The sequence below is a fragment of the Mesoplodon bidens genome (assembly GCF_964165515.1).
Source record: "Mesoplodon bidens genome assembly, chromosome: X".
Lineage (NCBI taxonomy): Eukaryota > Metazoa > Chordata > Mammalia > Artiodactyla > Ziphiidae > Mesoplodon > Mesoplodon bidens.
In genome coordinates, this window is record NC_138163.1 from 85,003,636 (window position 1) to 85,029,221 (window position 25,586).

The 25,586-nt window shown below is 38.0% G+C and overlaps 1 protein-coding gene across 4 annotated transcripts in view; it reads left to right on the forward strand.

Annotated features, from left to right (window-relative positions):
- OPHN1 (oligophrenin 1) overlaps nucleotides 1-25,586 on the forward strand; it is a 643,672-nt gene that overhangs the window by 607,695 nt on the left and 10,391 nt on the right. The gene's annotated exons all lie outside the window — the stretch shown is intronic.

The window sequence follows — 25,586 nt, forward strand, 5'->3', positions numbered from 1 at the left end:
TTGAAGATTTTTTGATGATGCCCATTCTAACCAGTGAGAGGTGATACCTCATTGTAGTTTTAATTTGCATTTCTCTAATAATTAGTGATGTTGAGCAGCTTTTCATGTGCCTCTTGGTCATCTGTATGTCTTTGGAGAAATGTCTGTTTAGGTCTTCCACCTGTTTTTTGATTCGGTTGTTTGTTTTTTTAATACTGAGCTGCAGGGGCTGTTTACATGTTTTGGAGATTAATCCTTTGTTCGTGGATTCATTTGCAAATATTTTCTTCCATACTGAGGATTGTCTTTACATCTTGTTTATGGTTTCATTTGCTGTGCAAAAGCTTTTAAGTTTCATTAGGACCCATTTCTTTATTTTTCCTTTTATGTCCATTACTCTAGGAGGTGGGGCAAAAAAAGAAATTGCTGTGATGTATGTCAAAGAGTTCTTTACATAGTTCTTCCTATGTTTTCCTCTAAGAGTTTTATAGTGTCCAGTTTTATATTTAGGTATTTAATCCATTTTATTTTTCTGTATGGTGTTAGGGAGTTTTCTAATTCATTCTTTTACATGTAGCTGTCCAGTTTTCCAAGAAGCATTTTATTGAAGAGACTAACTTTTCTCCATTGTATATCCTTGCCTGTTTTGTCATAGATCAGTTGACCATAAGTGCATGAGTTTTTTTTATTATTCGTTTCTGCTTTATAACAAAGTGAATCAGTCATACATATACATCTGTTCCCACATCCCTTCCCTCTTGCATCTCCCTCCCTCCCACCCTCCCTATCCCACCCCTCCAGGCAGTCACAAATCACCGGGCTGATCTCCCTGTGCTATGCGGCTGCTTCCCACTATCTATCTACCTTATGTTTGGTACTGTATATATGTCCATGCCTCTCTCTCGCTTTGTCACAGCTTACCCTTGCCCCTCCCCATATCCTCAAGTCCATTCTCAAGTAGGTCTGTGTCTTTATTCCTGTTTTACCCCTAGGTTCTTCATGACATTTTTTTTCTTAAATTCCATATATATGTGTTAGCATATGGTATTTGTCTTTCTCTTTCTGAGTTACTTCACTCTGTATGACAGACTCTAGGTCTATCCACCTCATTACAAATAGCTCAGTTTTGTTTCTTTTTATGGCTGAGTAATATTCCATTGTATATATGTGCCACATCTTCTTTATCCGTTCATCCAATGATGGACACTTAGGTTGTTTCCATCTCTGGCTATTGTGAATAGAGCTGCAATGAACATTTTGGTACATGAGTCTTTTTGAATTATGGTTTTCTCAGTGTATATGCCCAGCAGTGGGATTGCTGGGTCATATGGTAGTTCTATTTGCAGTTTTTTAAGGAACCTCCATACTGTTCTCCATTGTGGCTGTACCAATTCACATTCCCACCAGCAGTGCAAGAGTGTTCCCTTTTCTGCACACCCTCTCCAGCGTTTATTGTTTCTAGATTTCTTGATGATGGCCATTCTGACTGGTGTGAGATGATATCTCATTGTAGTTTTGATTTGCTTTTCTCTAATGATTAATGATGTTGAGCATTCTTTCATGTGTTTGTTGGCAGTCTGTATATCTTCTTTGGAGAAATGTCTGTTTAAGTCTTCTGCCCATTTTTGGATCGGGTTGTTTCTTTTTTTGCTATTGAGCTGCATGAGCTGCTTATAAATTTTGGAGATTAATCCTTTGTCAGTTGCTTCATTTGCAAACATTTTCTCCCATTCTGAGGGTTGTCTTTTGGTCTTGTTTATGGTTTCCTTTGCTGTGCAAAAGCTTTGAAGTTTCATTAGGTCCCATTTGTTTATCTTTGTTTTTATTTCCATTTCTCTAGGAGGTGGGTCCAAAAGGATCTTGCTGTGATTTATGTCCTAAAGTGTTCTGCCTACGTTTTCCTCTAAGAGTTTGATAGTGTCTGGCCTTACATTTAGGTCTTTAATCCATTTTGAGCTTATTTTTGTGTATGGTGTTAGGGAATGATCTAATCTCAGACATTTACATGTCCCTGTCCAGTTTTCCCAGCACCGCTTATTGAAGAGGCTGTCCTTTCTCCACTGTACATTCCTGCCTCCTTTATCAAAGATAAGTTGACCATATGTGCGTGGGTTTATCTCTGGGCTTTCTATCCTGTTCCATTGATCTATCTTTCTGTTTTTGTGCCAGTACCACACTGTCTTAATTACTGTAGCTTTGTAGTATAGTCTGAAGTCAGGGAGCCTGATTCCTCCAGCTCTGTTTTTCGTTCTCAAGATTGCTTTGGCTATTCGGGGTCTTTTGTTTTTCCAAACAAATTTTGAAATTTTTTGTTCTAGTTCTGTGAAAAATGCCAGTGGTAGTTTGATAGGGATTGCATTGAATCCGTAGATTGCTTTGGGTAGTAGAGTCATTTTCACAATATTGATCGTTCCAATCAAGGAACTTGATATATCTCTCCATCTATTTGTATCATCTTTAATTTCTTTCATCAGTGTCTTATAATTTTCTGCATACAGGTCTTTTGTCTCCTTAGGTAGGTTTATTCCTAGATATTTTATTCTTTTTGTTGCAATGGTAAGTGGGAGTGTTTTCTTAATTTCACTTTCAGATTTTTCATCATTAGTATATACGAATGCCAAAGATTTCTGTGCATTAATTTTGTATCCTACTACTTTACCAAATTCATTGATTAGCTCTAGTAGTTTTCTGGTAGCTGTTTCTAAGGTAGGATTGTATTGCTATAATCTTCCCTCTTAGAACTGCCTCTGCTGTATCCCAAAGGTTTTGCGTCATCGTGTCTCCATTTTCATTTGCTTCTAGGTATTTTTTTAATTTCCTCTTTGATTTCTTCAGTGATCACTTCATTATTAAGTAGTGTATTGTTTAGCCTCCGTATGTTTGTATTTTTTACAGATCTTTTCCTGTAATTGATATGTAGTCTCATAGCGTTGTGGTCAGAAGAGATACTTGATACAATTTCAATTTTCTTAAATTTACCAAGACTTGAATTGTGACCCAAGACATGATGTATCCTGGAGAATGTTCCATGAGCACTTGAGAAAAATGTGTGTTCAGTTGTTTTTGGATGGAATGTCCTATAAATATCAATGAAGTCCATCTTGTTTAATGTATCATTTTAAGCTTGTGTTTCCTTATTTATTTTCATTTTGGATGATCTGTCCATTGGTGAAAGTGGGGTGTTGAAGTCCCCTACTATGAGTGTGTTACTGTCGATTTCCCCTTTTATGGCTGATAGTATTTGCCTTATGTATTGAGGTGCTCCTATGTTGGGTGCATACATGTTTACAATTGTTATATCTTCTTCTTGGATCGATCCCTTGATCATTATGTAGTGTCCTTCTTTGTCTCTTCTAATAGTCTTTATTTTAAAATCTATTTTGTCTGATATAAGCATTGCTACTCCAGCTTTCTTTTGATTTCCATTTGTATGAAATATCACTTTCCATCCCCTTACTTTCAATCTGTATGTGTCTCTAGGTATGACGTGGGTCTCTTGTAGACAGCATATATATGGGTCTTGGTTTTGTATCCATTCAGCCAATCTGTATCTTTTGGTGGGAGCATTTAGTCCATTTACATTTAAGGTAATTATTGATATGTATGTTCCTATTCCCATTTCCTTAATTGGTTTGGGTTCATTATTGTAGTTATTTTCCTTCTGTTGTGTTTCTTGCCTAGAGAAGTTCCTTCAGCATTTGTTGTAAAGCTGGTTTGGTGGTGCTGAACTCTCTCACCTTTTGCTTGTCTGTAAACGTTTTAATTTCTCCATCAACTCTGAATGAGATCCTTGCTGGGTAGAGTAATCTTGGTTGCAGGTTTTTCTCCTTCATCACTTTAAATATGTCCTGCCACTCCCTTCTGGCTTGTAGAGGTTCTGCTGAGAGATCAGCTGTTAACCTGATGGGGATTCCCTTGTGTGTTATTTGTTGTTTTTCCCTTGCTGCTTTTAATACGTTTTCTTTGTGTTTAATTTTTGACAGTTTGATTAATATGTGTCTTGGCATATTTCTCCTTGGATTAATTATGTATGGGGCTCTCTGTGCCTCCTGGACCTGATTAACTCTTTCCTTTCCCATATTAGGGAAGTTTTCAACTATCATCTCTTCAAATATTTTCTCAGTCCCTTTCTTTCTCTCTTCTTCTTCTGGAACCCCTATAATTCGAATGTTGGTGCGTTTACTGTTGTCCCAGAGGTCTCTGAGACTGTCCTCAGTTCTTTTCATTCTTTTTTCTTTATTCTGCTCTGCAGCAATTATTTCAACTATTTTATCTTCCACCTCACTTATCCGTTTTTCTGCCACAGTTATTCTGCTATTGATCCCATCTAGAGTATTTTTCATTTCATTTATTGTGTTTTTAGTCATTGCTTGATTCATCTTTAGTTCTTCTAGGTCCTTGTTAACTGTTTCTTGCATTTTGTCTATTCTATTTCCAATATTTTGGACCATCTTTACTATCATTATTCTGAATTCTTTTTCAGGTAGACTGCCTATTTCCTCTTCATTTGTTAGGGCTGGTGGGTTTTTATCTTGCTCCTTCACCTGCTCTGTATTTTTCTGTCTTCTCATTTTGCTTATCTTACTGTGTTTAGGATCTCCTTTTTTGAGGCTGCAGGTTCATAGTTCCCGTTGTTTTTGGTGTCTGTCCCCAGTGTCTAAGGTTGGTTCAGTGGGTTGTGTAGGCTTCCTGGTGGAGGGGACTGGTGCCTGTGTTCTGGTGGATGAGGCTCAATCTTTTCTTTCTGGTGGACAGGTCCACGTCTGGTGGTGTGTTTTGGGGTGCCTGTGACCTTATTATGTTTTTAGGCAGCCTCTCTTCTAATGGGTGGTGTTGTGTTCCTCTCTTGCTAGTTGCTTGGCATAGGGTGACCAGCACTGTAGCTTGCTGGTCGTTTAGTGAAGCTGGGTGCTGGTGTTGAGATGGAGCTCTCTGGGAGATTTTTGCCACTTGATATTATGTGGAGTTGGGGGGACTCTTTTGGACCAGTGTTCTGAAGTTGGCTCTCCCACTTCAGAGGCACAGCACTGACTCCTGGCTGCAGCACCGAGAGCCTTTCATCCACCCGGCTCTGAATAAAAGGGAGAAAAAGTAGAAAGAAAGAATTAATAGAAGAAAGAAAGAGAGAAAGACAGAAAGAAAGAGAGAAAGAAAGAAAGAAAGGAGAGAGGGAGAGAGGGAGGGAGGGAGGAAGGAAGGGAAGAAAGTAAGGAGGGAGGAAGGAAAGAAAGAAAGAAGAAAGAAAGAAAGAAAGAAAGAAAGAAAAAGGAAGGAAGGAAGAAAGAAGGAAAGAAAGGAGGGAGGGAGGGAGGAAGGAAAGAAAGAAAGAAACAAAGAAACAAAGAAAGGAGGTAGGGGGAGGGAGGGATGGAGGAAGGGAAGGTAGGAAAAAGAGAAAGAGAGAAGATAAAGTAAAATAGAATGAAATATGATAAAATATAATAGCATTATTAAAATAAAAAGTAATTAGTAAAAAAAATTAAAAAAATAAAACGGACAGATAGAACCCTGGGACAAATGGTTGAAGCAAAGCTATACAGAGAAAATCTCACACAGAAGCATACACATACACATTCACAAAAAGAGAAAAAGTGGAAAAAATCATAAATCTTGCTCTCAAAGTCCACCTCTTCAATTTGGTATAATTGGTTGTAAAAAGAGGAAAAAGGGAAAAAATCTTAAATCTTGTTCTCAAAGTCCACCTCCTCAATTTGGGATGATTCGTTGTCTATTCATGTATTCCACAGATGTAGGGTACATCAGGTTGATTGTGGAGCTTTAATCCGCTGCTTCTGAGGCTGCACAGAGAGATTTCCCTGTCTCTTCTTTGTTCTCACAGCTCCCAGGTCTCAGTTTTGGATTTGGCCCCACCTCTGCGTGTAGGTCGCCAGAGGGCATCTGTTCTTCCCTCAGACAGGGCGGGTTTAAAGGAGCTGCTGATTTGGGGGGCTCTGGCTCACTCAGGCCGAGGGGAGTGAGGGGCACGGAGTGCAGGGCAAGCCTGCGGCGGCAGAGGCTGGCGTGACATTGCACCAGACCGAGGCATGCCGTGAAGTGCATGGGTTTATCTCTGGGCTTTCTATCCTGTTCCATTTATCTATATTTCTGCTTTTGTTCCAGTACCATATTGTCTTGATTACCATAGCTTTGTAATATAGTCTGAAGTCAGTCTCATTCCTCCAGCTCCATTTTTTTCCCCTAAAGACTGCTTTGGATATTTGGGTTTTTTTGTGTCTCCATACAAATTTTAATTTTTTTGTTCTAGTTCTGTAAAAAATGCCATTGGTAATTTGATTGGGATTGCGTTGAATCTGTAGATTGCCTTGTGTAGTATAGTCACTTTCATAATATTCATTCTTCCAATCCAAGATCATGGTATATCTCTCCTGTTTGTGTCATCTTTGATTCCTTTCATCAATGTCTTATAGTTTTCTGAGTACAGGTCTTTTACCTCCTTAGGCAAGTTTATTCCTAAGTATTTTATTATTTTTGTTGCAATAGTGAATGTGAGTGTTTCCTTATTTTATCTTTCTGATTTTTCATTATTAGTGTATAGGAATGCAAGAGATTTCTGTGCATTAATTTTGTATCCTGCAACTTTAACAAATTTACTGATTAGCTCTAATAGTTTCTTGGTGGCATCTTTAGGATTATCTATGTATATTACCATGTCATCTGCAAACAGTGACAGTTTTACTTCTTCTTTTCCAATTTGTATTCCTTTTATTTCTTTTTCTTCTCTGATTTCCATGGCTACAACTTCAGAACTATGTTGAATAATAGTGACAAGAGTGGACATCCTTGTTTTGTTCCTGACCTTAGCAGAAATGCTTTCAGTTTTTCACCATTGAGAATGATGTTTGCTGTTGGTTTGTTGTACATGGCTTTATTATGCTGAGGTAGGTTCCCTCTATGCCCACTTTCTGGCTAGTATTTTATCATAAATAGGTGTTGTCTTTTGTCAAAAGTTCTTTCAGTATCTATTGAAATGATCATATGGTTTTTATTCTTCAATTTGTTAATGTGGTGTTTCACATTGATTTATTTGCATATATTGAAGAATCCTTGCATCCCTGGGGTAAATCCCAGTTGATCATGGTGTATGATCCTTTTAATGTGTTATTGGATTCTGTTTGCTAGTATTTTGTGGAGGATTTTTGCATCTATCTTCATCAGTGATATTGGTCTGTAATTTCCTTTTTTTGTTGTATCTTTGGTTTTGGTATCGGGGTGATGGTGGCCTTGTAGAATGAGTTTGGGTGTGTTCCTTCCTCTGAAAATTTTTGGAAGAGTTTGAAAAGGATGGGTATTAGCTCTTCTCTAAATGTTTGATAGAATTCACCTGTGAAGCATTCTGGTCCTTAAGTTTTTTGTGTTGGAAGATTTTTAATCACAGTTTCAATTTCATTACTTGTGATTTATCTGTTCATAGTTTCTATTTATTCTTGGTTCGGATTGGAAGGTTATACTTTCTAAGAATTGGTCCATTTCTTCCAGGTTGTCCATTTTATTGGCATACAGTTGCTTGTAGTAGTCTCTCTTATGATGCTTTGTATTTCTATGGTGTCCATTCTAACTTCTCCTTTTTCATTTCTAATTTTATTGATTTGAGTCCTCTCCCTCTTTTTCTTGATGAGTCTGGCTAAAGGTTAATCAATTCTGTTTATCTTCTGAAGGAAGCAGCTTTTAGTTTTATTGATCTTTGCTATTGTTTTCTTTGTTTCTATTTCATTTATTTCTGCTCTGATCTTTATCATTTCTTTCCTTCTTCTATCTTTGGGTTTTGTTTATTCTTCTTTCTCTAGTTACTTTAGGTGTGAGGTTAGATTGTTTATTTGAGATTTTTCTTGTTTCTTGAGGTAGGATTGTATTGCTATAAACTTCCTTCTTAGAACTGCTTTTGCTGCATCTATAGGTTTTGGATCGTCGTGTTTTTATTGTCATTTGTCTCTAGGTATTTTTTGATTTCCTCTTCGATTTCGGCAGTGATGTCTTGGATATTTAGTAATTTAGTAATTGTTTAGATTCCATGTGTGTGTGTTTCTTTTTTTTTTTCATCTTTTTCCCCTGTAATTTATTTCTAATCTCATAGCCTTGTGGTCGGAAAAGATGCTTGATAAGATTTCAATTTTCTTAAATGTACCAAGGCTTGATTTGTGACCAAAGATGTTATCTATCCTGGAGAATGTTCCATGTGCACTTGAGAAGAAAGTGTAATCTGCTGTTTTCAGATGGAATGTCCCATAAATATCAGTTATATCTATCTGGTCTATTTTGTCATTTAAAGCTTGTGTTTCCTTATTAATTTTCTGTCTGGTTGATCTGTCCATTGGTGTAAGTGGGGTGTTAAATTCCCCCACTAGTATTGTGTTACTGTTGATTTCCTCTTTCATAGCTGTTAGCATTTGCCTTATGTATTGACGTGCTCCTATATTGGGTGTGTATATATTTATAATTGTTATCTCTTCTTCTTGGACGGATCCCCTGACCATTATGTAGTGTCCTTCCATGTCTCTTGTAGCATTCTTTATTTTAAAGTCTATTTTTTGTGATATGAGTATTGGTACTCCAGCTTTCTCTTGATTTCCATTTGCATGGAATATCTTTTTCCATCCCCTCACTTTCAATCTGTATGTGTCCCTAGGTCTGATGTGTGTCTCTTGTTGGCAGCATATATATGGGTCTTGTTTTTGTATCCATTCAGTGAGCCTGTGTCTTTTGGTTGGAGCATTTAATGCATTCATATTTAAGGTAATTATTGATATGTATGTTCCTATTACCATTTTCTTAATTGTTTTTTGTTTGTTTTTGTAGGTTCTTTTCTTCTCTTGTGTTTCCCACTTAAAGAAGTTCCTTTATTATAAAGCAGAAACTAATAAAAAAATAATATTAAAAAAAAGAAGTTCCTTTAGCATTTGTTGTAGAGCTGGTTTGGTGGTGCTAAGTTCTCTTAGCTTTTGCTTTTCTGTAAAGCTTTTGATTTCTCTGTCGAATCTGAATGGGATCTTTGCCAGGTAGAGTATTCTTGGTTGTAGGTTCTTCCCTTTCATCACTTTAAGTATATCATGCCACTCACTTCTGGCTTGTAGAGTTTCTATTAAGAAATCAGCTGTTAACCTTATGCAAGTTCCCTTCTATGTTATTTGTCATTTTTCCCTGTTGCTTTTAATAATTTTTCTTTGTTTTTAGTTTTTGTAAGTTTGATTACTGTGTGTCTTGGGGTGTTTCTCCTTGGGTTTATCCTGTATGGGACTCTCTGTACTTCCTGGACTTGGGTAGCTATTTCTTCTCCCATGTTAGGGAAGTTTCCAACTATAATCTCTTCAAATATTTTCTTGGTTCCTTTCACTCCCTCTTCTCCTTCTGGCACCCCTGTAATGCAAATGTTGTTGTGTTTAAGGTTGTCCCAGAGGTCTCTTATGTTGTCTTCATTTCTTTTCATTCTTTTTTTCTTTATTCTGTTCTGCGGCAGTGAATTCCACCATTCTGTCTTCCAGGTCACTTATCGTTTCTTCTGCCTCCATTATTCTCCTATTGATTTCATCTAGTGTATTTTTCATGTCAGTTATTGTATTGTTCGTCTCTCTTTGTTTGTTCTTTTTTGTGTGTGTGTGGTACACGGGCCTCTCACTGCTGTGGCCTCTCCCACTGTGGAGTACAGGCTCCAGATGCGCTGGCTAAGCGGCCATGGCTCACGGGCCCAGCCGCTCCACGGCATGTGGGATCCTCCCGGACTGGGGCACAAACCCGTGTCCCCTGCATCGGCAGGTGAACCCTCAACAACTGCACCACCAGGGAAGCCCTTTGTTTGTTCTTTAATTCTTCTAGGTGTTTGATCTTTAATTCTTCTTGATCTTTGTTAAACCTTTCTTGCATCTTCTCGATCTTTGCCTCCATTCTTTTTCCAACGTCCTGGATCATCTTCACTGTCATTATTCTGAATTCTTTTTCTGCATGGTTGCCTATCTCCACTTCATTTAGTTGTTTTTCTGGGGTTTTATTTTGTTCCTTCATCTGGTACATCATCCTCTGCCTTTTCATTTTCTCTGTCGTCTTTCTGTGAATGTTGTTTTTGTTTCACAGGCTGCAGGATTGTAGTTCTTCTTGCTTCTGTTGTCTGACCTCTGGTGGATGATGCTATCTAAGAGGCTTGTGCAAACTGCCTAATGGGAGGGACTGGTGGTGGGTAGAGCTGGGTGTTGCTCTGGTGGGCAGAGCTCAGTAAAACTTTAATCTGCTTGTCTGCTGATGGGTGAGGCTGGGTTCCCTCCCTGTTGGCTGTTTGGCCTGAGGTGACCCAACACTGGAGCATACCCAGCTCTTTGCTGAGGCTAATGGCAGATGCTGGGTGGGGTCATGCCAAGGAGTACCTCCCAGAATTTCTGCTGCCAGTGTCCTTGTCCCCATGGTGAGCCACAGCTGGCCCCGCCTCTGCAGGAGACCCTCCAACACTAGCAGGTAGGTCTGGTTCAGTCTCCTATTGGGTCACTGCTCGTTCCCTCTGGGTCCTGATGTGCACATTACTTTGTGTGTGCCCTCCAAGAGTGGAGTCTCTGTTTCCTGCAGTCCTGTTGAAGTCCTGCAGTCAAATCCCTCTAGCCTTCAAAGTCTGATTCTCTGGGAATTCCTCCTCCCGTTGCCGTACCCTCAGGTTGGAAAGCTTTAAGTGGGGCTCAGAACCTTCACTCCAGTGGATGGACTTCTGTGGTATAATTGTTCTCCAGTTTGTGAGTTACCCACCCAGCGGTTATGGGATTTTATTTTATTATGATTGCGCTCCTCCTACCATCTCATTGCAGTTTCTCCTTTGTCTTTGGATGTGAGGTATCTTTTTTGATGAGTTCCACTGTCTTCCTGTCAATGATTGTTCAGCAGTTAGTTGTGATTCCAGTGCTCTTGTAAGAGGGAGTTAGCGCACATCCTTCTACTCTGCCATCTTGAACCCATCTCTACCTCAACTACTTTGTACCTTGAGATCTTTCTGAGGTTGTACATATTTAAGTAGAAATCTGTTCCAGTTTGTTACCACTAATATTGGAATGGTGGGCAAGAACATAAAAACCATTCATAATAATCATGGCTCTTCTCTTACTTATGTGTTTGTTTTGGTTTGTTCATTTTGGTTTTTTCTTCTTTGATATTTTTTGTCTCTTTGTTTATTTCCACATGAGTTAAGTCACTTGCTATTTGTTTTTCTCCATCTGACTTCTTTCACTTAGCATAATACACTCAAGGTTCATCCATGTTTTTGAGAATGGCAGTATTTCATCTTTTTATGGCAGAATAGTATTCCTTTGCATATATCACATCTTTATTCATCCATTGCTGAGCACTTAGGTCTTTCCATATCTTAACTATTATAAATAATGCTGTGATGAACATAGGGGTGCATATATTTTTTTGAATTAGTGTTTTCATGTTATTTATATAAATGCCCCGTAGTAGAATACATGGATCGTATGGTAGTTCTATTCTTAATTTTTTGAGGAATCTCCATACTGTTTTCCAAGGTGCTGTACCAAGTTACATTCCCACCAACAGTGTATGAGGATTCCCTTTTCTCCACACCCTCTCAACATCTGTTATTTCTTGTCTTTTAAAAAATAGCCCTTCTAATGGGCATGATGTGCTATCTCATTGGGACTTTGATTTACATTTCCTAATAATTAATGATGTTGAACACTTTTTAATGTTCCTGTTGGCCATCAGTATATCTTCTTTGGAAAAATGTCCATACAGCTACTCTGTCCATTTTTAAATTAGGTTGTTTGGGGGTTTTTGTTGTTGAGTTTTATGAGTTCTTTAAATATTTTGAACATTAACCCCTTATCAGTTATATGATTTGAAAAATACCTTCTCCTATTCAGTAGGTTGTCTTTTCAATTTTTGAGGAAGTTTTTCTTTGCTGTGCAGAAGCTTTTTAGTTTGATATAGTCCTATTTGCTTATTTTTGCTTTTGTTTCTCTTGTGCAAGGAGAATATTAAAAATATATTACTAAGATCAATGTCAAAGAATGCACTCCCTATGTTTTCTTTTAGGAGTGTTATTATTTCAGGCTTTACACTCGTCTTTAGTTTGAGTTATTTTTTTTTGTATGTTGTGAGATAGTGGTCTAGTTTCTTTCTTTCCTTTCTTTGTGGCTGTCCAGTTTTCCCAGCACCATTTATTGAAGAAAATATCTTTCTGCATTCTGTGATCTTTGCTCCTTTGTCATTAATTAATTTTCCATGTGGGCATGGGTTTATTTCAGGGCTTCAATTCTCTTTTATTGATATATGTGTCTGTTCTTCTACCAATACCATGCTGTTTCATTACAGTAGCTTTGTAATATAGTTTAAAATCAGGGAATGTAATACCTCCAGCTTTGTTCTTTTTTTACTCAGAATTGCTTTGACTTTTCAGCTTGTTTTTTGGTTCCATATAACGTTTAGAATTTTTTGTTCTATTTATGTGAAAGCTGTCCTTGGGATTTTGATAGGGATTGCACAAAGACTTCAGATTGCTTTTGGTAATATGAGCATTTTAACAATGACAATTCTTCCAACCCATGGGCATGGAATAACTTTCCATTTACTTGTGTCTTCTTCAATTTCTTTCAACAATGCCTTATACCTTTCAGTGTACAGGTCTTTCACCCCCTTAGTTAAATTTATTCCTAGGTATTTTGTTATTTTTGCTGCAATTGTAAATGGGATTATTTTCTTAATTTTTCTTTCTGATAGTTCATTGTTAGCATATAGAAACACATCACATTTTTGTGTGTTGATTTTGTACCCTTTAAGTTTACTGTATTTGTTTATTATTTCTAATACTTCTTTGATGGAGTCTTTAGGGTTTTCTATGTATAAAATAATATCATCGAATACAGCTACACGTGGAACAACTCCTACAGAACACCTACTGAACGCTGGCAGAAGACCCCAGACCTCCCAAAAGGCAAGAAACTCCCCACATACCTGGGTAGGGCAAAGTGGAGAGATCCCCACACAGAGGATCGGTGCCGAGCGGCACTCACCAGCCCGAGAGGCTTGTCTGCTCGCCCGCCGGGGTGCGCAGCACTGGAAGCTGAGGCTCGGGCTTCGGTCAGAGCGCAGAGAGAGGACTGGGGCTGGCGGCGAGAACTCAGCGTGAAGGGGGCTAATGTGCCACAGCTAGCCGGCAGGGAGTCTGGGAAAACTCTGGAGCTGGCGAAGAGGCAAGAGACTTTTTCTGCCCTCTTGGTTTCCTGGTGCGCGAGGAGAGGGGATTAAGAGCGCTGCTTAAAGGGGCTCCACAGACGGGCGCGAGTCGCGACTGAAAGCGCAGAGCCCAGTGACGGGCGTGGGACGCTGGGGCTGCTGCTGCCACCGCCAAGAAGCCTGTGTGCGAGCACAGGTCACTGCCCACACCGCCCTTCCAGGAGCCTGTGCAGCCCGCCACTGCCGGGGTCCCGGGATCCAGGGGCGGCTTCCCTGGGAGAACGCACGGCGTGCCTCGGGCTGGTGCAACGTCACGCCGACCTCTGCCGCTGCAGGCTCGCCCCGCACTCCGTGCCCCTCCCTCCCGCCCGGCCTGAGTGAGCCAGAGTCCCCGAAGCGGCTGCTCCTTTAACCCTGTCCTGTCTGAGCGAAGAACAGACGCCCTCCGGTGACCTACACGCAGAGGCGGGGCCAAATCCAAAGCTGAGACCCAGGAGCTGTGAGAACAAAGAAGAGAAAGAAAACCTCTCCCAGCAGCCTCAGAAGCAGCGGATTAAAGCTCCACAATCAACTTGATGTACCCTGCATCTGTGGAATACATGAATAGACAACACATCATCCCAAATTGAGGAGCCCGGAGTCAGTGCTGTGCCTCTGAGGTGGGAGAGCCAACTTCAGGACACTGGTCCACAAGAGACCTCCCAGCTCCACATAATATCAAACGGCAAAAATCTTCCAGAGATCTCCATCTCAACACCAGCACCCAGCTTCACTCAACGACCAGCAAGCTACAGTGCTGGACACCCTATGCCAAACAACTAGCAAGACAGGAACACAACGCCACCCATTAGCAGAGAGGTGGCCTAAAATCATAAAAAGTCCGCAGGCACCCCAAAACACACCACCAGACGTGGACCTGGCCACCAGAAAGACAAGATCCAGCCTCATCCACCAGAACACAGGCACCAGTCCCCTCCACCAGGAAGCCTACACAACCCACTAAACCAACCTTAGCCACTGGGGACAGACACCAAAAACAATGGGAACTACGAACCGGCAGCCTGCAAAAAGGAGACCCCAAACACAGTAACATAAGCAAAATGAGAAGACAGAAAAACACACAGCAGGAGAAGGAGCAAGATAAAAACCCACCAGATCTAACAAATGAAGAGGTAATAGGCAGTCTACCTGAAAAAGAATTCAGAATAATGATGGTAAAGATGATCCAAGATTCTATTTCCCAGATCCAAAATCTTGAAAATAGAATAGACAAAATGCAAGAAACAGTTAACAAGGACCTAGAAGAACTAAAGATGAATCAAGCATCGATTAAAAACACAATACATGAAATAAAAAATACTCTAGATGGGATCAATAGCAGAATAACTGAGGCAGAAGAACGGATAAGTGAGGTGGAAGATAAAATAGTGGAAATAACTGCTGCAGAGCAAAATAAAGAAAAAAGAATGAAAAGAACAGAGGACAGTCTCAGAGACCTCTGGGACAACATTAAACGCACCAACATTCGAATTATAGGGGTTCCAGAAGAAGAAGAGAAAAAGAAAGGGACTGAGAAAATATTTGAAGAGATTATAGTTGAAAACTTCCCTAATATGGGAAAGGAAATAGTTAATCAAGTCCAGGAGGCACAGAGAGTCCCATACAGAATAAATCCAAGGAGAAATACGCCAAGACACATATTAATCAAACTGTCAAAAATTAAACACAAAGAAATCATATTAAAAGCAGCAAGGCAAAAACAACAAATAACACACAAGGGAATCCCCATCAGGATAACAGCTGATCTCTCAGCAGAAACTCTACAAGCCAGAAGGGAGTGGCAGGACATAATTAAAGTGATGAAGGAGAAAAACCTGCAACCAAGATTACTCTACCCAGCAAGGATCTCATTCAGATTTGATGGAGAAATTAAAACCTTTACAGACAAGCAAAAGGTGAGAGAGTTCAGCACCACCAAACCAGCCTTACAACAAATGCTAAAGGAACTTCTCTAGGCAAGAAACACAACAGAAGGAAAAGACCTACAATAACGAACCCAAAACAATTAAGAAAATGGGAAAAGGAACATACATATCGATAATTACCTTAAATGTAAATGGACTAAATGCTCCCACCAAAAGATACAGATTGGCTGAATGGATACAAAAACAAGACCCATATATATGTTGTCTACAAGAGACCCACTTCAGACCTAGAGACACATACAGATTGAAAGTAAGGGGATGGAAAAAGATATTCCATGCAAATGGAAATCAAAAGAAAGCTGGAGTAGCAATTCTCATATCAGACAAAATAGACTTTAAAATAAAGACTACTAGAAGAGACAAAGAAGGACACTACCTAATGATCAAGGGATCGATCCAAGAAGAAGATATAACAATTGTAAATATTTATGCACCAAACATAGGAGCACCTCAATACATAAGGCAAATACTAACAGCCATAAAAGGAGAAATCGACAGTAACACAATCATAGTAGGGGACTTTAACGCCCCACTTTCACCAATGGACAGATCATCCAAAATGAAAATAAATAAGGAAACACAAGCTTTAAATGATACATTAAACAAGATGGACTTAATTGATATTTATAGGACATTCCATCCAAAAACAACAGAATACACATTTTTCTCAAGTGCTCATGGAACATTCTCCAGGATAGATCATATCTTGGGTCACAAATCAAGCCTTGGTAAATTTAAGAAAATTGAAATTGTATCAAGTATCTTTTCTGACCACAATGAGACTAGACATCAATTACAGGGAAAGATCTGTAAAAAATACAAACACATGGAGGCTAAACAATCCACTACTTAATAACGAAGTGATCACTGAAGAAATCAAAGAGGAAATTAAAAAATACCTAGAAACAAATGACAATGGATACATGACGACCCAAAACCTATGGGATGCAGCAAAAGCAGTTCTAAGAGGGAAGTTTATAGCAATACAATCCCACCTTAAGAAACAGGAAACATCTCGAATAAACAACCTAACCTTGCACCTAAAGCAATTAGAGAAAGAAGAACAGAAACATCCCAAAGTTAGCAGAAGGAAAGAAATCATAAAAATCAGATCAGAAATAAATGACAAAGAAATGAAGGAAACGATAGCAAAGATCAATAAAACTAAAAGCTGGTTCTTTGAGAAGATAAACAAAATTGATAAACCATTAGCCAGACTCATCAAGAAAAAAAGGGAGAAGACTCAAATCAATAGAATTAGAAATGAAAAAGGAGAAGTAACAACTGACACTGCAGAAATACAAAAGATCATGAGAGATTACTATAAGCAACTCTATGCCAATAAAATGGACAACCTGGAAGAAATGGACAAATTCTTAGAAATGCACAACCTGCCAAGACTGAACCAGGAAGAAATAGAAAATATGAACAGACCAATCACAAGCACTGAAATTGAAACTGTGATAAAAAATCTTCCAACAAACAAAAGCCCAGGACCAGATGGCTTCACAGGCGAATTCTATCAAGTATTTAGAGAAGAGCTAACACCTATCCTTCTGAAACTCTTCCAAAATAGAGCAGAGGGAGGAACACTCCCAAACTCATTCTACGAGGCCACCATCACCTTGATACCAAAACCAGACAAGGATGTCACAAAGAAAGAAAACTACAGGCCAATATCACTGATGAACATAGATGCAAAAATCCTCAACAAAATACTAGCAAACAGAATCCACCAGCACATTAAAAGGATCATACACCATGATCAAGTGGGGTTTATTCCAGGAATGCAAGGATTCTTCAATATACGCAAATCAATCAATGTGATACACCATATTAACAAATTGAAGTAGAAAAACCATATGATCATCTCAGTAGATGCAGAGAAAGCTTTCGACAAAATTCAACACCCATTTCTGATAAAAACCCTGCAGAAAGTAGGCATAGAGGGAACTTTCCTCAACATAATAAAGGCCATATATGACAAACCCACAGCTAGCATCGTCCTCAATGGTGAAAAACTGAAACCATTTCCACTAAGATCAGGAACAAGACAAGGTTGCCCACTATCACCACTCTTATTCAACATAGTTCTGGAAGTTTTAGCCACAGCAATCAGAGAAGAAAAGGAAATAAAAGGAATCCAAATTGGAAAAGAAGAAGTAAAGCTGTCACTGTTTGCAGATGACATGATACTATACATAGAGAATCCTAAAGATGCTACCAGAAAACTACTAGAGCTAATCAATGAATTTGGTAAAGTAGCAGGATACAAAATTAATGCAGAGAAATCTCTGGCATTCCTATATACTAATGATGAAAAATCTGAAAGTGAAATCAAGGAAACACTCCCATTTACCTTTGCAACAAAAAGAATAAAATATCTAGGAATAAACCTACCTAAGGAGACAAAAGACCTGTATGCAGAAAATTATAAGACACTGATGAAAGAAATTAAAGATGATACAAATAGATGGAGAGATGTACCATGTTCTTGGATTGGAAGAATCAACATTGTGAAAATGACTCTACTACCCAAAGCAATCTACAGATTCAATGCAATCCCTAACAAACTACCACTGGCATTTTTCACAGAACTAGAACAAAAAATTGCACAATTTGTATGGAAACAAAAAAGACCCCGAATAGCCAAAGCAATCTTGAGAACGAAAAATGGAGCTGGAGGAATCAGGCTCCCTGACTTCAGACTATACTACGAAGCTACAGTAATCAAGACAGTATGGTACTGGCACAAAAACAGAAAGATAGATCAATGGAACAGGATAGAAAGCCCAGAGTTAAACACACGGACATATGGTCACCTTATCTTTGATAAAGGAGGCAGGAATGTACAGTGGAGAAAGGACAGTCTCTTCAATAAGTGGTGCTGGGAAAACTGGATAGGAACATGTAAAAGTATGAGATTAGATCACTCCCTAACACCATACACAAAAATAAGCTCAAAATGGATTAAAGACCTAAATGTAAGGCCAGACACTATCAAACTCTTAGAGGAAAACATAGGCAGAACACTCTATGACATAATTCACAGCAAGATCCTTTTGGACCCACCTCCTAGAGAAATGGAAATAAAGACAAAAATAAACACATGGGACCTAATGAAACTTAAAAGCTTTTGCACAGCAAAGGAAACCATAAACAAGACCAAAAGACAACCCTCAGAATGGGAGAAAATATTTGTAAATGAAGCAACTGACAAAGGATTAATCTCCAAAATTTATAAGCAGCTCATGCAGCTCAATAACAAAAAAACAAACAACCGAATCCAAAATTGGGCAGAAGACCTAAATAGACGTTTCTCCACAGAAGATATACAGACTGCCAACAAACACATGAAAGGTTGCTCAACATCTTTACTCATTAGAGAAATGCAAATCAAAACTACAATGAGATATCATCTCACACCAGTCAGAATGGCTATCATCAAAAAATCTAGAAACAATAAATGCTGGAGAGGGTGTGCAGAAAAGGGAACACTCTTGCACTGCTGGTGGGAATGTGAATTGGTACAGCCGCTATGGAGAACGGTATGGAGGTTCCTTAAAAAACTACAAATAGAACTACCATATGACCCAGCAATCCCACTACTAGGCATATACCCTGAGAAAACCATAATTCAAAAAGAGACATGTACCAAAATGTTCATAGCAGCTCTATTTACAATAGCCCGGAGCTGGAAACAACCTAAGTGTCCATCATCGGATGAATGGATAAAGAAGAATTGGCAAATATATACAATGGAATATTACTCAGCCATAAAAAGAAATGAAATTGAGCTATTTGTAATGAGGTGGATAGACCTAGAGTCTGTCATACAGAGTGAAGTAAGTCAGAAAGAGAAAGACAAATACTGTATGCTAACACATATATATGGAATTTAAGAAAAAAAATGTCATGAAGAACATAGGGGTAAGACAGGAATAAAGACACAGACCTACTAGAGAATGGACTTGAGGATATGGGGAGGGGGAAGGGTAAGCTGTGACAAAGTGAAAGAGCGGCATGGACATATATACACTACCAAACATAAGGTAGATAGCTAGTGGGAAGCAGCCACATAGCACAGGGAGATCAGCTCGGTGCTTTGTGACCGCCTGGAGGGGTGGGATAGGGAGGGTGGGAGGGAGACGCAAAAGGGAGGGGATATGGAAACATATGTATATGTATAACTGATTAAATTTGTTATAAAGCAAAAAAATAGTAATAATAATATCATCTGCAAATAGTGACAGTTTTACTTATTCCTTTCCAATTTAGATGCATTTTATTTCTTTTTATGGCCTAATTGCTCTGGCTAGGACTTCCAATTCTATGTGTAATAAGAGTGGTGAGAATGGGCATCCTTCTCTTGTTCCTGATCTTAGAGGGATAGCTTTCAGTTTTTCACCATTGAGTATGATGTTGCCTGTGAGTTTGTAATATATGGCCTTTATTATGTTGAGGTACTTCCTTCTATACCCATTTTATTGAGAATTTTTATCATATGTGGTTATTGAATCTTGTCAAATGCTTTTTCTACATCTATTGAGATGATGCATTTTTGAGTTTTCATTTTGTTAATGTGTGGTGTATACACTGATTGATTTGTACATATTGAAGCATCCTTGCATCCCTGGAGTAAATCTCACTTGATCACAATGTATGATCCTTTTAATGTATTTTATTGGATTTGCTAATATTTTGTTGAGGATTTTTGCATCCATGTTCATCAGAGATATTAGCCTGTAACTGTGTGTGTGTGTGTGTGTGTGTGTGTGTGTGTTGTCCTTGTCTGGTTTTGGTAGCAGGGTAGTGTTGGCCTTGTGAAATCAGTTAGGAAGTTTTTCCTCCTCTTTAAGTTTTTAGAAAAGTTTGAGAAGGATAGGTATTAAATCTTCTTTGAATGTTTGGTAGAATTCACCTGCAAAGCTGTATCATCCTGGACTTTTGTTTGGTAGAGGTTTTTGTTTACTGTTTTAACTTCTTTATTAGTGATCAGTCTATTCAGATTTTCTTTCTTCATGACTTAGTCTTGGAAGGTTGGGATTCAAGAATTTGTCCATTTCTTCTAGGTTGGCTGATTTCTTGGCATATAGCTGTTCATAACATTTTTTATAATTATTTGTATTTCTGTGGTATCTGTTATTATGTCTGTTCTTTCATTTCTGATTTTACTTATCAGAGACTTTTCTCTTTTTTCTTAGTGTCTAACTAAAGGTTTGTTAATTTTGTTTATCTTTTCAAAGAAACAGCTCTTAGCTTCATTGATCTTTTGTATTGTCTTTTTGGTCTCTATTTCATTTATTTTCCACTGTGATCTTTATTATTTCCTTTCTTGTACTGACTTTGAGCTTCGTTTTTTTTTCCTTTGTTTTTCTAGTTCATTTAGTGTAAGGTTAGATTGTTTCTTTGAGGTTTGTTTCTTGTTTCTTGAGGTAGGCCTGTGCTGCTATAAACTTCCCTGTTATTACCACTTTCGTTGCATTCCATAAATTTAAGTATGTCGTATTTTCATTTTCATTTGTCTTCAGGTAATTTTCAATTTCTCCTTTGATTTCTTTGTTTTCCCAATATTTTTTCAGTAGTATGTTGTTCATTCCCCATGTATTTGTAATTCTTGTAGATTCTTGTAGTTGATTACTAGTTTCATTCCATTGTGATTGGAAAAGTTGCCTGATATGATTTCAATCTTCTTAAATTTATTGAGACTTGTTTTGTGTCCCAACATTTGGTCTATCCTTGAGAATGTTCCATGTGCACTTCAGAATATTTATTTTGCTACTTTTGGATGGAATGCCCTGTACAAATCTATCAAATCCATCTGGTCTAATGTTTCATTTAGGACTGCTATTTCCTTGTTGACTTTCTGTATGGATGATCTATCCGTTGATGTATGTTGGGTGTTAAAAGTCCCCTACTCTTATTGTGTTGCTATCAATTTCTTCCTTTAAGTCTGTTAATAATTGCCTTATATATTTGGTGCTTCTATGTTAGGTGCATTATATTTACCATTTATTAAGTATCTGCTATGTTCCTGGCACTGTACTAGGTACTAGCATAATATTTCTGATCCTCACAAACTTATTGTGAAGTATATATTATTATTATTATTATTATTATTATTATTATTATTATTATTTTATTTCTACTAGAAAACTGAGGCTCCCAAAGGTGTTAATTGCCAAAAGTTCATAGTGAGTAACTGGCAGATCTGGGATCTAAGTCTTAGCAAGTCTGGGCGGCATCAAAGTCTGTGTTCTTCCCAGTAAGGCAGAACTATCACTTTACCTTCCTATAAGAAGCTTTGAACCTGTGAACTATTGTTTCCTCATTCTTACTTTCCAGTATAGTAGAAATAGGGACAAGAGGGCACAACTTCAGCAAAACTATGGGTTTTCTAAGTTACAAATTACAAATTTTCATCACTCTTTAGCTGCAATTCTGTTTACCCGACCTGGTGCTAAGGGGAAGGGCATGTCCAGAAATGTAAGATACAGCCTAGATTGGGAGCCAGAATTTCTATGTGTGTAAATTAATAGTACTTGGTTCATACCTCCATTAGAACACCAATCACACTGTATTATCATTATCTTTTTTCATATCTGTCTCCCTCACCAGAATGACTAACTGGAGGAATTAAAAAAAGCCATGGAGCAATATATAAGTACTTCATGAGTGCTTACATGGATGGAAATTACCAATGTCAGCTCAAGTGTTCAGAGGATTGAGATTTGAGCTGACTGTTTAGGGGTAGTTACAATACAGATAAGACATGAGAACAGGGACATATATCGGGTAAGAAGCAGAACAGAGTCTAACACTTACTTATCCATGCTACATGCTAGGTATTCTCTAACAGCCATCTAATTTAGTCCTTACAACCACCTTGTGAGGACAGGTTATTATATCCATTTCCCAGATGAATACCTTGATAGTCAAAGAGTTGAAATAACTGCACAGGGTCCCACAGTTTGGAAGTAGCAGAACAAGGCCTGAAAGCAGGGTCTGCCCAACTCCAGACTCTCACCTTCCACACTGTACCATACTGTCTCATCTAGAAGAGTCAAGGGCTTGCTGCTTTGATAGGGCCAGTGAGGAGACCAGTTTAACAAAAGTAGAGCTGGTATTTAAAGTCTAGCACTAGTACCTGGTTTAATAATTTGGGACTAGCTCATAGAGGGCCTTGAATTTATGTTAAGGAGTTTGAACCTATCCTGTACATTTTATAGCCACTGAGAGAATCTTTAAGGAGAAGAAATACAGTGTGGAAATACTTAAGGTAAACCTTACAACAGTATTATATGTATTAAAGTTAATACTTTTTACATTTACCTTTAAAAATTTTGTAGAAGAAAGCAATGAATATCAAGGTTTACTGACAAAAAATGAATGAATATCAAGATCTACTAACACCCTTGCATAGTTGCAAACGTGTCTATTTCCAGATGGTGTTCATCAGGCCATGAACATTTTTCGTGAACATTTTTTCAATTAATATTATTTTATATGAATAAGTTTTTTGACCTAGCCTAAAATCTTGTCATTTCATGCATAATATGTATTGGTTAAATGCTTGTAAGAATTGAATTGTTTGCTTATCAGCCTTTGTGTTTGGGTCTGAACTTTTGCTGTTAAGAATCATGTTTTTGTGCTACTTGTTTTCCATATTTTTTTTTTGTTTTGGGTTAATTCCTTTGGGCCTGTTCCCCAAAGTGGATCAACTGGATCAATGAGCATGAACTGTATCACATATATTATTTTGCATTTCATTCACATTGTTCCAGAATTATTTTTGTTTTGTTTTGTTTTGTTTTTGTTGTTTTTTTATACTGGAGGTTCTTCTTAGTCATCAATTTTATACACATCAGTGTATACATGTCAATCACCATCGCCCAATTCAGCACACCACCATCCCCACCCCACCACAGTTTTCCCCCCTTGGTGTCCATATGTCTGTTCTCTACAACTGTGTCTCAACTTCTGCCCTGCAAACTGGCTCATCTGTACAATTTTTTGAGGTTCCACATACATGCGTTAATATACAATATTTGTTTTTCTCTTTATGACTTACTTCACTCTGTATGACACTTTCTAGATCCGTCCATGTCTCAACAAATGACTCAATTTCTTTCCTTTTTATGGCTGAGTAATATTCCATTGTATATATGTACCACATCTTCTTTATCCATTTGTCTGTTGATGGGCATTTAGGTTGCTTCCATGACCTGGCTATTGTAAATAGTGCTGCAATGAAGAGTGGGTGCATGTGTCTTTTTCAATTATAGTTTTCTCTGGGTATATGCTCAGTAGTGGGACTGCTGGATCATATGGTAAATCTATTTTTAGTTTATTAAGGAACCTCCGTACTGTTCTCCATAGTGGCTGTATCAATTTACATTCCCGCCAACATTGCAAGAGGGTTCCCTTTTCTCCACACCCTCTCCAGCATTTGTTGTTTGTAGATTTTCTGAGGATGCCCATTCTAACTGGTGTGAGGTGATACCTCATTGTAGTTTTGATTTGCATTTCTCTAATAATTAGTGATGTTGAGCAGATTCTCATGAGCTTCTTGGCCATCTGTACGCCTTCTTTGGAGAAATGTCAATTTAGGTCTTCTCCCCATTTTTGGATTGGGTTGTTTGTTTCTTTAATATTAAGCTGCATGAGCTGTTTATATATTTTGGAGATTAATCCTTGGTCTGTTAATTCGTTTGCAAATTTTTTCTCCCATTCTGAGGATTGTCTTTTCATCTTGTTTATGGTTTCCTTTGCTGTGCAAAAGCTTTTAAGTTTCATTAGGTACCATTTGTTTATGGTTTTATTTCCATTACTCTAGGAGGTAGATCAAAAAAGATCTTGCTGTGATTTATGTCAAGGAGTGTTCTTCCTATGTTTTCCTCTAAGAGTTTTAAAGTGTCCAGTCTTACATTTAGGTCTCGAATCCATTTTGAGTTTATTTTTGTGTATGGTGTTAGGGAGTGTTCTAATTTCATTCTTTTACAGGTAGCTGTCCACTTTTCCCAACACCACTTACTGAAGAGACTTTCTTTTCTCCATTGTATATCTTTGCCTCCTTTGTCATAGATTAGTTGACCATAGGTGCATGGGTTTACCTCTGGGCTTTCTATCTTGTTCCATTGATCTATATTTCTGTTTTTGTGCCAGTACCATATTGTCTTGATTACTGTAGCTTTGTAGTATAGCCTGAAGTCAGGGAGTCTGATTCCTCCAGCTGCATTTTTTTCCCTCAAGAATGCTTTGGCTATTCGGGGTCTTTTTTGTCTCCATACAAATTTTAAGATGATTTGTTCTAGTTCCATAATAAATGCCATTGGTAACTTGATAGGGATTGCATTGAATCTCTAGCTTGCTTTGGGCAGTATAGTCATTTTCACAATATTGTTTCTTCCAATCCAAGAACATGGTATATCTCTTCATCTGTTGGTATCATCTTTCATTTCTTTCATCATTGTCTTATACTTTTCTGCATACAGGTCTTTTGCCTGTATGGTAAGTAGGTTTATTCCGAGGTATTTTATTCTTTTTGTTGCAATGGTAAATGGGAGTGTTTCCCTAATTTCTTTTTCAGGTTTTTCATTATTAGTGTATAGGAATGCAAGAGATTTCTGAGCATTAATTTTGTATCCTGAAACATTACCAAATTCATTGATTAGCTCTAGTAGTTTTCTGATATCATCTTTAGGATTCTCTATGTATAGTATCATGTCATCTGCAAACAGTGACACTTTTACTTCTTTTTTTTTTTACTTCTTCTTTTCCAATTTGTATTCCTTTTATTTCTTTTTCTTCTCTGATTGCCGTGGCTAGGACTTCCAAAACTATGTTGAATAATAGTGGTGAGAGTGGACATCCTTGTCTCATTCCTGATCTTAGAGGAAATGCTTTCAGTTTTTCACCATTGAGAATGATGTTTGCTGTGGGTTTGTCATATATGACCTTTATTATGCTGAGGTAGGTTCCCTCTATGCCCACTTTCTGGAGAGGTTTTATCATAAATTGGTGTTGAATTTTGTCAAAAGCTTTTTCTGCATCTATTGGGATGATCATATGGTTTTTATTCTTCAATTTGTTAATATGGTTTATCACATTGCTTGATTTGCGTATATTGAAGAATCCTTGCATCCCTGGGATAAATCCCACTTGATCATGCTGTATGATCCTTATAATGTCTTGTTGGATTCTGTTTGGTAGTATTTTGTTGAGGATTTTTGCATCTATATTCATCAGTGATATTGGGCTGTAATTTTCTTTTTTTGTAGTATCTTTGTCTGGTTTTGGTTTCAGAGTGATGGTGGCCTCATAGAATGAGTATGGGAGTATTCCTTCCTCTGCAATTTTTGGAAGAGTTTGAGAAGGATGGGTATTATCTCTTCCCTAAATGTTTGATAGAATCCACCTCTGAAGCCATCTGGTCCTGGACTT